The following is a 13,489-nucleotide window of genomic DNA, read 5'->3' on the forward strand; positions in this document are numbered from 1 at the left end:
TGGGATCCTGAAGAAAGGGAGGGATTTCATTGCTTTCCACCATGATTAAACAGTGGTCCAGAAATTTTGGTTCTCTGGATGTATTTCAAATGTTCTATGAACAAATGAAAAGCAAAATTGAATATTTATTGATGTTTGGCAATTGAATGATGAGGATTAATTTGGGAATTTTGTTTTTGAGGCTCTTATTCCATTTACATGTTGTGAAAGGTACAGAACAGGAAAGTGAAGAACACTGCCGCTCATGCTTCTCTAGACAGACCGTATGCTTTATCATCCGAAGCAGTAATGGAAGTGTGTCCTCTTACTTGAGAATGAAAGTTGGCCCTATTTAGTAATATGCCAGGATAATGTTATAAACCAGGATTGTCAGAGTGCTCCAATAAATTCTGCCACTATATATTTTGCCATATACCCCCAGACATCTCACCTCCTCCCTAAAAAAAAAAAAAAAAAGAAAGAAAGAATTAAAATGAAAAGCAAAAGAAAATATAGCGTGGCATTATTTCCCTGGTGATGCTGAATTTTCTGTCAACTTGACCAGGACATGGGTATCTAGGTATTTGGCTAAACATTATTTATGGGTGTGTCTGAGACAGTGTTTCTGGATGAGATTAGCATGTGAATTGGTAGACTGAGTAAAGGAAGTTGTCCTCAATGTGAGTGGACCTCATCCAAGTTGTGGAGGGTCTGAACAGAACAAAAAGGTGGTGGAAGGAAAAACTGGCTCTCTGTCTGACTGAGCTGGGACATCAGTCTTCTCCTTCGCTTGGGCTAGAAATTATCCCTTGGATCCCCTGGTTCTCAGGCCTAGGGGCTTGGACTGAAAATATATCACCGACTTTCCTGGGCCTCCAGGTTAGAGGTGGCAGATTATGGAACTTCTGATATAATCAATCAATATTTTTCTCTCTCCCCTACTCTATATATATTCTGTTTCTCTGGAGAATCTTAATACACCCTGAGATAGTGAAAGAAATTGACAAGTGGACTATTCAGATGGGTCCCTTCCCTCCATCCCTTCCATCTCTGATCTTGTACCACATGGTTGTATTTCATCTGCTTCAATCCTTGTGAGCATTTCTCTGGAAAAGTTGAAAAGAATGCTATAGACTCACTCCAGTGTCCATCGCAGCACTCACTATTTACAATAGCCAGGACATGGAAGCAATCTAAATGCTCATCAACAGATGAATGGAGAAAGAAGAGGTGGTACATGTACACAATGGAATATTAATCAGCCATAACAAAGAATGAAATAATGCCATTTATAGCAAGACGGATGGGCCTCAGTTCAGTTCAGTTCAGTTGCTCAGTCATGTCGGATTCTTTGCGACCCCATGAAATGCCAGGTGTCCCTGTCCATCACCAACTCCTGGAGCTTGCTCAGACTCATGTCCCATCGAGTCAGTGATGCCATTGGACCATCTTATCCTCTGTCATCTCCTTCATCTCCTGCCTTCAATCTTTCCCAGCATCAGGGTCTTTTCCAATGAGTCAGTTCTTTGCATCAGGTGGCCAAAGTATTGGAATTTCAGCTTCAGCATCAGTCCTTCCAATGAATATTCAGGACTGATTTCCTTTAGGATGGACTGGTTTGATCTGTTTGCAGTCCAAGGGACTCTCAAGAGTCTTCTCCAACACCACAGTTCAAAAGCATCAATTCTTTGTGCTCAGCTTTCTTTACAGTCCAAGTCTCACATCCATACATGACTACTGGAAAAACCATAGCTTTGACTAGACAGACTTTTGTGGACAAAGTAATGTCTCTGCTTTTTAATATGCTTTCTAACTTGTCATAGCCTTTCTTCCAAGAAGCAAACGTCTTTTCATTTCATGGCTGCAGTCACCATCTGCAGTGATTTTGGAGCCGAAGGAGATAAAGTCTCTCACTGTTGCCATTGTTTCCTCATCTATTTTCCATGATGTGATCAAGAATGCTGAGCATCGAAGAATTGATGCTTTTGAACTGTGGTGTTGGAGAAAACTCTTGAGAGTCCCTTGGACAGCAAGGAGATCTAACCAATCCATCCTAACGGAAATCAGTCCTGAATATTCATTGGAAGGACTGATGATGAAGCTGAAACTCCAATACTTTGACCACCTGATGCGAAGAACTGACTCATTTGAAAAGACCCTGATGCTGGGAAAGATTGAAGGCGAGAGGAGAAGGAAATGACAGAGGATGAGATGGCTGGATGGCATCACCGACTCGATGGACATGAGTTTGGGTGAACTCCAGGAGTTGGTGATGGACAGGGAGGCCTGATGTTCTGCAGTCCATGTGGTTGCAAAGAGTCAGACACGACTGAGCAACTGAACTAATGGGACTGGATGCCATGAACTTAGTTTTCTGAATGTTGAGTTTTAAGCCAACCAACTTTTTCGCTCTCCTCTTTCACTTCCATCAAGAGGCTCTTTAGTTCTTCACTTTTTGCCATCAGGGTGGTGTCATCTGCATATCTGAGGTTATTGATATTTCTCCTGGCAATCTTGATTCCAGCTTGTGCTTCATCCAGCACAGCATTTCACATGATGTATTCGGCATACAAGTTAAATAAGCATGGTGACAGTATACAGCCTTGACGTACTCCTTTCCCAATTTGGAACCACTCTGTTTCTCCATGTCCAGTTCTAACTGTTGCTTCTTGACCTGCCTACAGATTTCTCAGGAGGCAGGTATTTCTAGAATGGCCTAGAGATTATCATAGTGAGTGAAGTAAGTCTGACAGAGAAAGACAAATATCGTGTGGTATTGCTTATTTGTGGGATCTAAAAAAATGGTACAAGTGACCTTATTTACAAAATAGAGTAACAGATGTAGAAAACAAACTTCTGGTTAACAAGGAAGAAGGGTGTGGAGGGATAAATTGGGAGATTGAGATTGAGATGTACACACCACTATGTATATAATAGATAACTAATAAGAACCTACTACATAGCAGAGGGAATTCTATTTAGTACTCTTGAATGAACTATATGGGGAAACAATCTAAGAAAGAGTGGATATATGTATAACTGATTCACTTTGCTGTACAACAAAACTAACACAACATTGTAAATCAACTGTATGCCAATAAAAATTAATTTTTAAAAAACAGAATGCCATAGCAAATTAGACTCACTGAAGGAGTACAGATCAGAGAGAAGTGTTACAAGATTTGATTTGAGAACACTCACTCACTGGTGCTGCACAAAAGCTGACAGAGAGAGGCAGGGTAAAAACCGAGACATGGATTCAACTGATGTGGTCAGTTGTCCAGGTGAGAACTCATGAGAGCTGGAGCTCAGAATCAGAAGTATATGAAAGGGACAAAGGAGCTTTAACAGTTCAGATCGTAAGTAGCTCTGGTCAACCACAAAAACTCTTTCTAACCTGATGACTCCATGTAATTGGATGGAGTCCAAGCTACTCCTAGTCAATTGACTCAGTGTTTCCAGGCTCCAGTTCCAAATTTCTATTGGCAAGGAACTGAAATGGCAAAGAATTCCCACTTTCTATAGTTGAGGCCAGAGATGGGTTCACCAGATACGAACATGGCAACCCAGACCCATTTCCAGGTAATGGGGAATTCAGGAAATGGAAGTATAACATGTTTTCTTTAGTCAACATCTGCATCTGAAATAGGAATTGGGTTCTAAGCATAGCAGAGGAGGAAGAAGAAAAGTGAAATAGAAGGAAGTTAATATTTGTTTAAAAGGTGGCAATATGGTGGTCATTGTGCTAGGCACTTTGCACATCTGCTTGTGATCTTTCTTCTGAGGCAGAAACAATTCTTCCTGCTTTATAGATGGAGTGAGGTAAATTTCCCATGGCTATGTGGTTGTTAACATAGAATTCAAGATTCTAGGCAGACACATCTTATTCTAACCTCTGCTATTTGACCTCACATGCAGGTATGTTTAGCTTTGGGACCACCCCTTGTAGCTCAGACAATAGAGAATCTGCCTGCAATGCAGGAGACCTGAATTCAGTCCCTGGGTTTGGAAGACCCCCTGGAGAAGGGAGGCAACCCACGCCAGTACTCTTGCTTGGAGAATCCCATGGATAGAGGAGCCTGGCGGGCTTACAGTCCGTGGGGTTGCAGAGTTGGATACGACCGCACTAACCCTTTCTTGGAACCACATTTTGCTTCCTGGCAAGAAAACAGGAAGTCCCCAATATAGTCTCTAGCTAGCATCTTTCTGGAACAAGTAGATCTTCCTCAAGTTCTTTTCATGATTAAATTTTATCCCTAAAGGCCCCAAATTAGGTCACTTATATCTGTGAGTTCCAGTTCTGCTTCATCTTTATAATTAACAAATGTTAATCCAGTGCCTTCCATATGCCAAGCCCCAGGGCATGCTACAGGCTGTACAAAGGCTGACCCTGCCCTCAAGGAGCTCTCAGCATAGAAGAAACCAGACAAGAGTATAAACAATCACAATGCAAGGCAAACACAGTACCATGTTAAAGATACATTTGGAGTGATAGGGAAATTTTAGAAGAGATCATCCAAGGAAAACTTCATAGATAAAAAGAAATTTGGGCTGGGCTGGAAGCACACACTGAAATTCAGTGTGTGGCATTGGTATAAAGTGTCTCAGGTGGGGAAAAGCATAAACAGAGGCCCAGAGGCTGGTAATTTAGGAGCATGGGCGGGCTGGGAACAGCAAGCAGCAGTTTAGTGGTGATGAAGCCCCACTGAAAGGCAGTGAGGAGCGAGTGCCAGATGTTTTCCCCATTCTGACACTGAGTGTGATTGGGTTCCCGGCTATTCTCAGGAGTGGCATGGCAATCTTCAAGGTTGATGCAAGGCTGAGTCTGTCTATCTCTGTGCAGACTTTTTTCCTTTTGATGAGATCCTGGCCATGTGAAATCCACCTCGTCTCCTGCTACTGTTATCAAACCTCATACTTGCATTCAAAATAGGGTCAGGAAAGAAGAGAAGAAAAGGGCAATTGATTTGTATGTTTCAGTCATTTCCTTGGGAACATGCTGAGCTTTCACTCTGGGGTGACTATGAAAGAGACCCTGCCTGTGATTAGATCTGTCAGGCAGTGGCTGTGTTACGCCTGGTACCTGGGGAAATGAAACCACGGGCAATTGCCAGTGTCTGCATGCCCGGGGAGCTGTCTGTGTGCAGCACAATAATGGGCCAGTCTGTGTGCATGTGCACAGGAACCTTGGAGCAGGGGGAATGTAGATTTGAATCAGAGTTGGAAAATACTCTCTAAGGCCCCTTCTTAAATCGCAGAGTATATGATTCTGTATATATGAGCGGATGCACACTAGGAAATGATGGCTAAGGGTAGGTAGAGTCAAGAGCCCATATGCGTTCCCCTTTGTCTTGCCCATATGCGTTCCAGATACCACGCAGCTACCAAATTGGCGTTTCCAAAACATAAGTCTGACCACATCACCCTCCCTTTCTCACCTTCAGTGTCCCCCAGTTATCTAGAGGATGAAGCCCAAGCTGCCCAAGACGTGCTATGACCTGGCCTCAGCTCCTTTCTCCAGCTTTAGTCTCCTTCCTCACATCACCCTTCCTGGTCCTGTCACAGTGGGCCTCTTTGCAGTTCCTGCACACATCCTCCTGCTCACATTGCCTCCCTCCACCCTGCCCCTCCCTGGACCCCTCCCTCACCCTCCCACAAGTCTATATTGTCTTTCTCAATCTTCCCACCCAGGTAACATCCACCCTTCCATCTTTTTAAGATTCGGCTCAGTTCTTACTTCCTTCAGAAACTCTCTCTGACTACACTAGTCTCAGAGTGGTACCCATACGTCTACCTCCTCCTTAGACCATTGAATTCTAAAATACCTGTTTAAACAAATCCTTCTATAAACTGCAAAGTCAGTACTTGACTGTATGTATCTGTGACTCTCTCATACTAAGCACAATTTCTGGCACAGTGCTGCACACAACGACTGTTTGTTAGTTGCAAAAATATCAGGTGAAAAGAATGGATGGATGGATGGATGAGAGACGGAAATGTGTCTACAAATGAGATACATTCCAGGATTCTATTTACAACCCTGATGGGATGATTAATTTTATGTATCAACTTGACTAGGTCAGTGGCTACAGAGAGCGCTGGCTAAGCATGATTTCTGGGGATGTCTGCGAGAGCATTTGTGGAAGATATGAGCATCTGAATTGGTGGAAAAGCAGATGACCCTCTCCCATGTAGGCAGGCATCATCCAAGCCACTGAGGGGCTCAACAGAACAAAGAGGTGGAGGAAGGTTGAATTCTTTTTCTGCCCAGCTGCATGAGCTGAGTCAAAGGTCTTCTCTTGCCTTCAGCCTCTCAGGTCTTCAGATTCACGAGTGTCTCTCCAGCTTTCTGCTTTTGAAATGGATCAATACCTCTGCGGAGTCTCTAGCTTGTAGACAAGAGACAAGAGAGTCTTTGCCTCCATAATCACAAGGGACTAATGCCTTCTAATGACTCTAGTACAAATAAGGAGGATGCCCTGTTGGTTCTGTTTCTCTGGAGAACCCTGACTAATACACTTGGCAAGGTGTTATTTTAATTTTACAAAAGGAGCTACTGTGACACAGAAAGGCAGATATCACACAGCCAACACCAACCTTTAAAACTGCAGTCCGAATCCCCTTTTCCCACCCAAGTGCTCATTCCTCTGTCCTTTGGTACCTCTCAGTGACTAAATACTCATTGCTTCTCAAATCCTGAATTGCCTAGACTTAGAATTCTACAGCGCAAGCAAACCTAAAAGAAGATTCATCCTCCCTCTCCTTCCTATTTTCTCTGCTCAGTAGATAATTAAGAGCTAGAAGTGGTCAAATGACACCTCATTCATCCTTCAGCATCTTCCTCAGTCATATCCACGACTGTCATCCTAAGTAAATGTAGAATTATGGCCGTGATCGATGCTGCGGAGAAGAAGGCAGGCACAACAAGAGTCGACAGTGCAATAAACGAGACTAACCGAATCAGCACCCTGATGATTAGCTAATTCATCATTAAATAAATATTCATTGACGAAATAATATGTGCTGGCGACTCTCCTAAATGCTGAGTACATAACAGTAAGTAAACAATCTAAGTCCCTGCTGCGTGGACCTTACATGTTAGTGGGAGGGAAGAGACAATAAATACGTGAGGAACTAGATGTTATCTTGGATAATAGACATTAACTGGCAAAGAAAAGGGAGTAGTCCAAGAATTACAAAGAGCATAGACGAGAGCAAAGGAGGAGCGTGGAGTGTTTGAGGACCTAAAAGATTTCTTTGATTGGAACATGGAGATAAGAGTGTCCCCAAAAGCGATCGGAGCTAGTTAGTCAAGTCTCAGATCATGCTGGGCCTGGAAGGTCATGTTGAATTTAGATTAGATCCTCAGGGCAAGAAAAATCACTGATGAGTGTTAAATAGGAACTGGCATGATTAGAGGTGTGTATGTGTGCGTGTGTTTTAAATATCTGGTTGCTATGAAGAAAATTGCTTGGAAGTGAATAGTCATAACTCTGGAGAGATAAATTAAGTACTTCTCCCAGTAGTTCAGGTGAAAGACAAGGGTGGCCTCGACTTGGATGCAGCAAGGAAAAATGAAGAGGAGAAAAAGGAGATGTCAAGGGTTGATACCTGTGTTTCTGTTTTGCGATTGGGTTATGCCATTCAATGAGAGTAATAATACCAGGAGAGGACCATATTTGGGACCAGAAGAGTCAGCAGTCCAAGAATAAAGATTTGGACGTATCCTGTTGAGATTCTCATGAGGCATCGAGTGGAGGTGTTAGGTGATCAATTAGGTTATATGAATCTGCAGTTCACAAGAGATTGGAAATGTTAAGTCTAGGAATCTTAAAATTTGGAGCAAATATTAGAATGGATGAATTCACCATAGGGAAAGATAGGAGAAGATGAGAAACATTCTAAAGAACTCCAAGATGAAGGAGAGTTCAGCAGAGGAGACAGAAACAAAATCAAAAGGATGAAAGAGGAGATTATAATGTTCCAGAGACTAAGGAAAGTTTCAGCGTGGTAGGAGCATAGAAGGCTGCGGAGACTTCAAATGAGGTGCTGGATGAAGACTGTCCATTGGATTTGCAACAAGGTGGTTATTAATCACCTTCTCAAAGGCAATTCGAAAGGAGAAAGCCAGACAGAATGGGTTGAAGAGTGGTTGGGAGGTGAGTATGTCTAAATACCACGTTACCATTATTTTGGAAGAGTTGGCTGTAAAAGAAAGTAGTTTCTATCATAAATGTGCTTAAATGATGAATTTTGTTTTTTTACTCAATATCTACCCACATTGCTGGGCTGTAAACTTAAGATTAGGCGATAACATCTTTTTTGTTTAAGTCTGCATATTCAAGAACACACTTCTCAGTTCATGGTTAATCTTTGTAACATTTAATAAGTGAACAAAAATAAGTAAATAAAGATTTAGAGAATATCTTGAACAACTATGTTCTGGAAAATGATAAAGTTGCATTTAGAATATATTCATGACACTGGAAGTTAATTTGTTGAAAGCAGCTATATTGCCATGTTCTGTCACTTTCAGGGAGAGACTTTGGGCTGAAAGAAACCGTAGTCCCTACTCTGCCCTTTTTGGGAAAAGAATTCCACTCTGACTGTTGTTGCCTTGAAACTTTCCCTTTTTCTTTGTCTCTCATGCTATTGCCTTGACTCCAGCCTTTATTATTTCTCACCTATTCTAATGCAATTTTTAAGGGCTCTATGCACCATGATCCCTTTGCTGCTATCTGCAAATCAAAGACAATAACACCAAACAGTAAAACCAAAGCTTGTGCATATGCTGATATTAAAAGAGCTTGTCTCTGTATTTCACTGCTTGCAAGATTCTGGATAAATCATGTAGCAAACACAGGCTCATTCACCCCTGCATTATTAGCACCCTAAGCATGAGCTTAACCCACCTACTGAGGAATTTATTGTTCCTCCAGGCCTCCCTCTCTCCAGTTCACCCTCTACCAGAGTGATACTAATGCAGAGATGTAATCTTCTCACATGAAATCCTTCAGTGGCTCCTCAGGTCCTATAGGACAAAGTTTGTTCTCCTTAGCCTGGCTTACAAGGTTTTCTGTTTTATGATCCCTGGAAACTCCCTGGAATCAACCTTTGCCACAATACAGATGTACTCCAGCCTTTCTGGATTGTTTATAGCTCCCTGGACACCCCTTTGGATTCCACAGATTTGTATATTTGCATGACCTGATCTTTCTGCCTGGAATCTCTCTCTCCAACATCGCCCACCTTCCCACATCTCTCCAAACTCAGCAAAAAGTCACCTGTTCTTCTAGGCTTTCAAAGTCGTGGTTATGTCTGTGCCATTGTAGCACAATCTGGTTTTGCCAAATCTACCAAGCATACCGAAACTGACCTCATCTCTTTCCCACATGACTCTTCATAATAGTGACAGCCAACATTCATTGACCCTTTAATGAGCTTTATGTGGGTCATCTCATGATTCTCACAACAACCCTACTGACAGAACGAACTATCAGTATTGTGTTTCACATTCGACAAAGTTAAGACCTAGTGACTCGTCCAAGGTCACACAAGAGAGAAAGCGAGAATTTGAACCTAACTATCTAACACTGGAATACTTGCTTTTAGCCACTGAACTGGCCTGTGAATTTCTAGAGTGTAGGGAGGGAACCTCACCATCTACATGTGGCCAGATCTTTGCACTAGATTTGGAAAAATGAGAAGTTGGTGGATGTTTGCTATGTGAACAAAATGGGTTTATTTCTTGAATCTCCTAGACATTGTTAGGAAAATTAAATTATGTTCATTTTTCTAATGAGAGTTCAAAGTAGAATTGACTCTAGCGTAAATCAAAAGGGTGAAAGCAGTGGAAGGGTTTCCACATGAATGAGAAGTTAGATTTGTTTGGTCTCATGTCAAGAGCTTGAATTAGGGTCAAGGGAAGAAAGAATCAGGGAAATCATTTTTTTTCCCCTCACTAGGAATTAAAACAATTTCACTTACAGAGCTGTATAAAGATGGAATAGGCTGCCCAGTAAGGGGATGAGGTCCCCATCCCTGGGGGTGTGCAAGCAAAGACTGAAGGACCACTGGATGCGATGTTGCAAAGGAACTTTAATGATCTAATGAGGCATTTTATTGGATGACCATGAAGCTCTTTTCCATCCAGAAATTATATGAGTCTATGAAACAGAAAAAGCAAGGGGAAAGACAAAGAACTCAAACTGGAACAGAAGAGGCAATTTTTTTTTAATTTTCCTGTTGGTGTAACTGAAAGTCTAAATTTATAGACGAGCAACATTTGTGAGGATTTAATCTATCAAATCAAAGAGAACAGGCAGATGGAAATAAGCTAATCAAAAGAAGTTACTATGAGGACCCTTCTCTTTACGGGATTGGTGCTGCCCCAGTTCTCTTCCACCCTTGAGCCTCATCATTTCCACCACCTACAATGGAGGTGACTTTCCTGGGAGTAAAATGTGAACAGGGAGAAATAGAAATGGGCACCCCATCAGTGAGCCCATTTTGAGGGAAGAAGGGACAGGCAGAGAGGGAAAAAAAGCTCCAGCAGAGGATGGATGGAAGAAATGAGGGAAAATCCCAGGCTGGCTGGTGGGGTAGAACTTTGTGAAGAAATGCTGCATTTCTGTAGAGGTATTGGAATTAAGGGTGATGGCTCTAACCCCAGAGGCAGGGGAGAATACCTCCACCAACTTCTAGGATCTCAGGTTTTTCTCAGCTTGTGGGAGAAAAAGAAGAGAACAAAGAGAGACCCAAGAGTGAGAAGCAGCATCTGGTGGGGCCAGGGAAATCTTGGCTTGTTGGAGAAGCTAAGCTCCAAAGTGTGGACCAGGCGGTGGCTATGTGAAAGGAAGATGGTCAGAGGATGCAGCGGTGGCCTGCACAAGTTGGCTAGGCCACAGCGTCAGGAAGGGTGGTCATCAAAGCTGAGTTTGGGAGACCTTCTAATAGCAGAGAACAATGGGGGTTAGGGGGTGGAAACCTGAGCAACTTACTGGTATGGCCAAAAAAGTTCCCTTTGTTACTGTCTTGTTCCTGAAACTATAAATACTTAGTAACACCTTTAGATTTTACTCAGGCAACTTGAAGATAAAAATACTACCTTGTTTATATTTTTCCCCAGAGTATAGCACAGTGTCGGGGACACCACGTGCTGTTTCTTAAATTATCGACTGAATGAATAAATGAATGAAAAGTAATCACTACTTTTGTATTAGGCACTACATGGAGTAGGGGGTGGAATCTACAAATGAGGAATACAGCACCCATGTTCCTAAAAAGACTGATGTCAAGTGGGGAACTGAAAATGCCTGTGGTTAATCAGTTCAGTTCAGTCACTCAGTCGTGTCCGACTTTTTGCAACCCCATGGACTGCAGCATGCCAGGCTTCCCTGTCCATCACCAGCTCCCAGAGCTAGCTCAAACTCATGTCCATTGAGTCGTTGATGCCATCCAACCATATCATCCTCTTGTCGTCCCCTTCTCCTGCCTTCAATCTTTTCCAACATCAGGGTCTTTCCTAGTGAGTCAGTTCTTCGCATCAGGTGGCCAAAGTATTGAAACTTCAGCATCAGTCCTTCCAATGAATATTCAGGGTTGATTTCCTTTAGAGTTGACTAACCCTGGGATTTCTTTGGAAGGAATGATGCTAAAGCTGAAGCTCCAGTACTTTGGACACCTCATGCGAAGAGTTGACTCATTGGAAAAGACTCTGATGCTGGGAGAGATTGGGGGCAAGAGGAGAAGGGGATGACCCAGGAAGAGATGGCTGGATGGCATCACGGACTCGATGGACGTGAGTCTGGGTGAACTCTGGGAGATGGTGATGGACAGGGAGGCCTGGTGTGCTGCAATTCATGGGGTCGCAAAGAGTCGGACACGACTGAGCGACTGAACTGAACTGAACTTACTGGTTTGATCTGCTTGCAGTCCAAGGGACTCTCAAGAGTCTTCTCCAACACCACAGTTCAAAACCATCAATTATTTGGTACTCAGCTTTCTTTGTAGTCCATTTCTCACGTCCATACATGACTACTGGAAAAACCATAGCTTTGACTAGATGGACCTTTGTTGACAAAGTAATGTCTCTGCTTTTTATTATGCTGTCTATGTTGGTCATAACTTTTCTTCCAAGGAGCAAGTGTCTTTTCATTTCATGGCTGCAGTCACCATCTGCAGTGATTTTGGAGTCCAAGGAAATAAAGTCTATCACTGTTTCCATTGTTTCCCCATCTATTTGCCATGGAGTGATGGAACTGGATGCCACGATCTTCATTTTTTGAATATTGAGTTTTAAGTCAACTTTTTCACTCTCTTTCACTTTCATCAAGAGGCTCTTTAGTTCCTCTTTGCTTTCTGTCATAAGGGTGGTGGTCATCTGCATATCTGAGATTATTGATATTTCTCCCAGCAACCTTGATTCCAGCTTGTGCTTCATGCAGCCCAGCATTTCACATGATGTACTCTGCATACGAGTTAAATAAGCAGGGTACCTATATACAGCCTTGACATACTCCTTTCCCAATTTTGAACCAGTCCATTGGTCCATGTCTAGTTCTAACTGTTGCTTCCTGGCCTGCATACAGATTTCTCAGGAGGCAAGTAAGGTCATCTGATATTCCCACCTCTTGAAGAATTTTCCAGTTTGTTGTGATCCACAGTCAAAGGCTTTGACATAGTTTATTAAGCAGAGGTAGATGTTTTTCCTAAACTCTCTTGTTTTTTTCTATGATCCAACAGATGTTGGCAATTTGATCTCCGGTTTCTCTGCCTTTTCTATATTGTGGTTAATCCAGTGGGATAGAGTCTGATGGAGGACGCAGTGCCGACTTTAGGTTGAGCCTGAGGTTACATGCCTCAGATTCTATATGAGCACACTGTGGATTCATACCAAGAGCCTTTTCTTTCTCTTTCTCTCTCTCTCTTTTTTAAACATCCAATTGTTGACGTAGTAGACCCACATTTTGAATAACTTAGAAAACGTTAAAAGACAGGACAAATATAAATCATAAGCTCACCACTCAGCAGAAGCCTATTATTCTATTTAGGCACATCGCTTTCCAGACTTTTTCTCTGCACTCTTTTCCTTCATAATGGAGATCATATTGCATCTAGGATATGATGTTATTCTTTCCCCTCCCCCACTTACCATGCTGTTAAAATGTTCTTCCTAAGCATGACATAGGACTTTCTGGTAGTCTGTACCACAACCCATTAATAATTGTCTGCTGGACACTTGAGTTCTTCAAAATTGTAATATGATAAAAATTAAATTAGATTCCTAGAAAACCGATTCCCAACCAAAAGGCAGAAATCATCTTTACAGTTCTTGATGCAATTTTCCAAACTTCCCTTGTCTTATACCATCTGGACTGATAGAACAAATTACTCTAGCTTATACACCACACAAATTTATTTCCCACAGTTCTGGAGCCTGGGGTGTTCAAGACCAAGGCACCGGCAGGTTTGGGGTCTGGTGAGGGCCCATTTTGTGTTCCACAGATGA

The sequence above is a fragment of the Capricornis sumatraensis genome, chromosome 6 (assembly GCF_032405125.1).
Source record: "Capricornis sumatraensis isolate serow.1 chromosome 6, serow.2, whole genome shotgun sequence".
In the NCBI taxonomy this organism is placed as follows: Eukaryota; Metazoa; Chordata; class Mammalia; order Artiodactyla; family Bovidae; genus Capricornis; species Capricornis sumatraensis.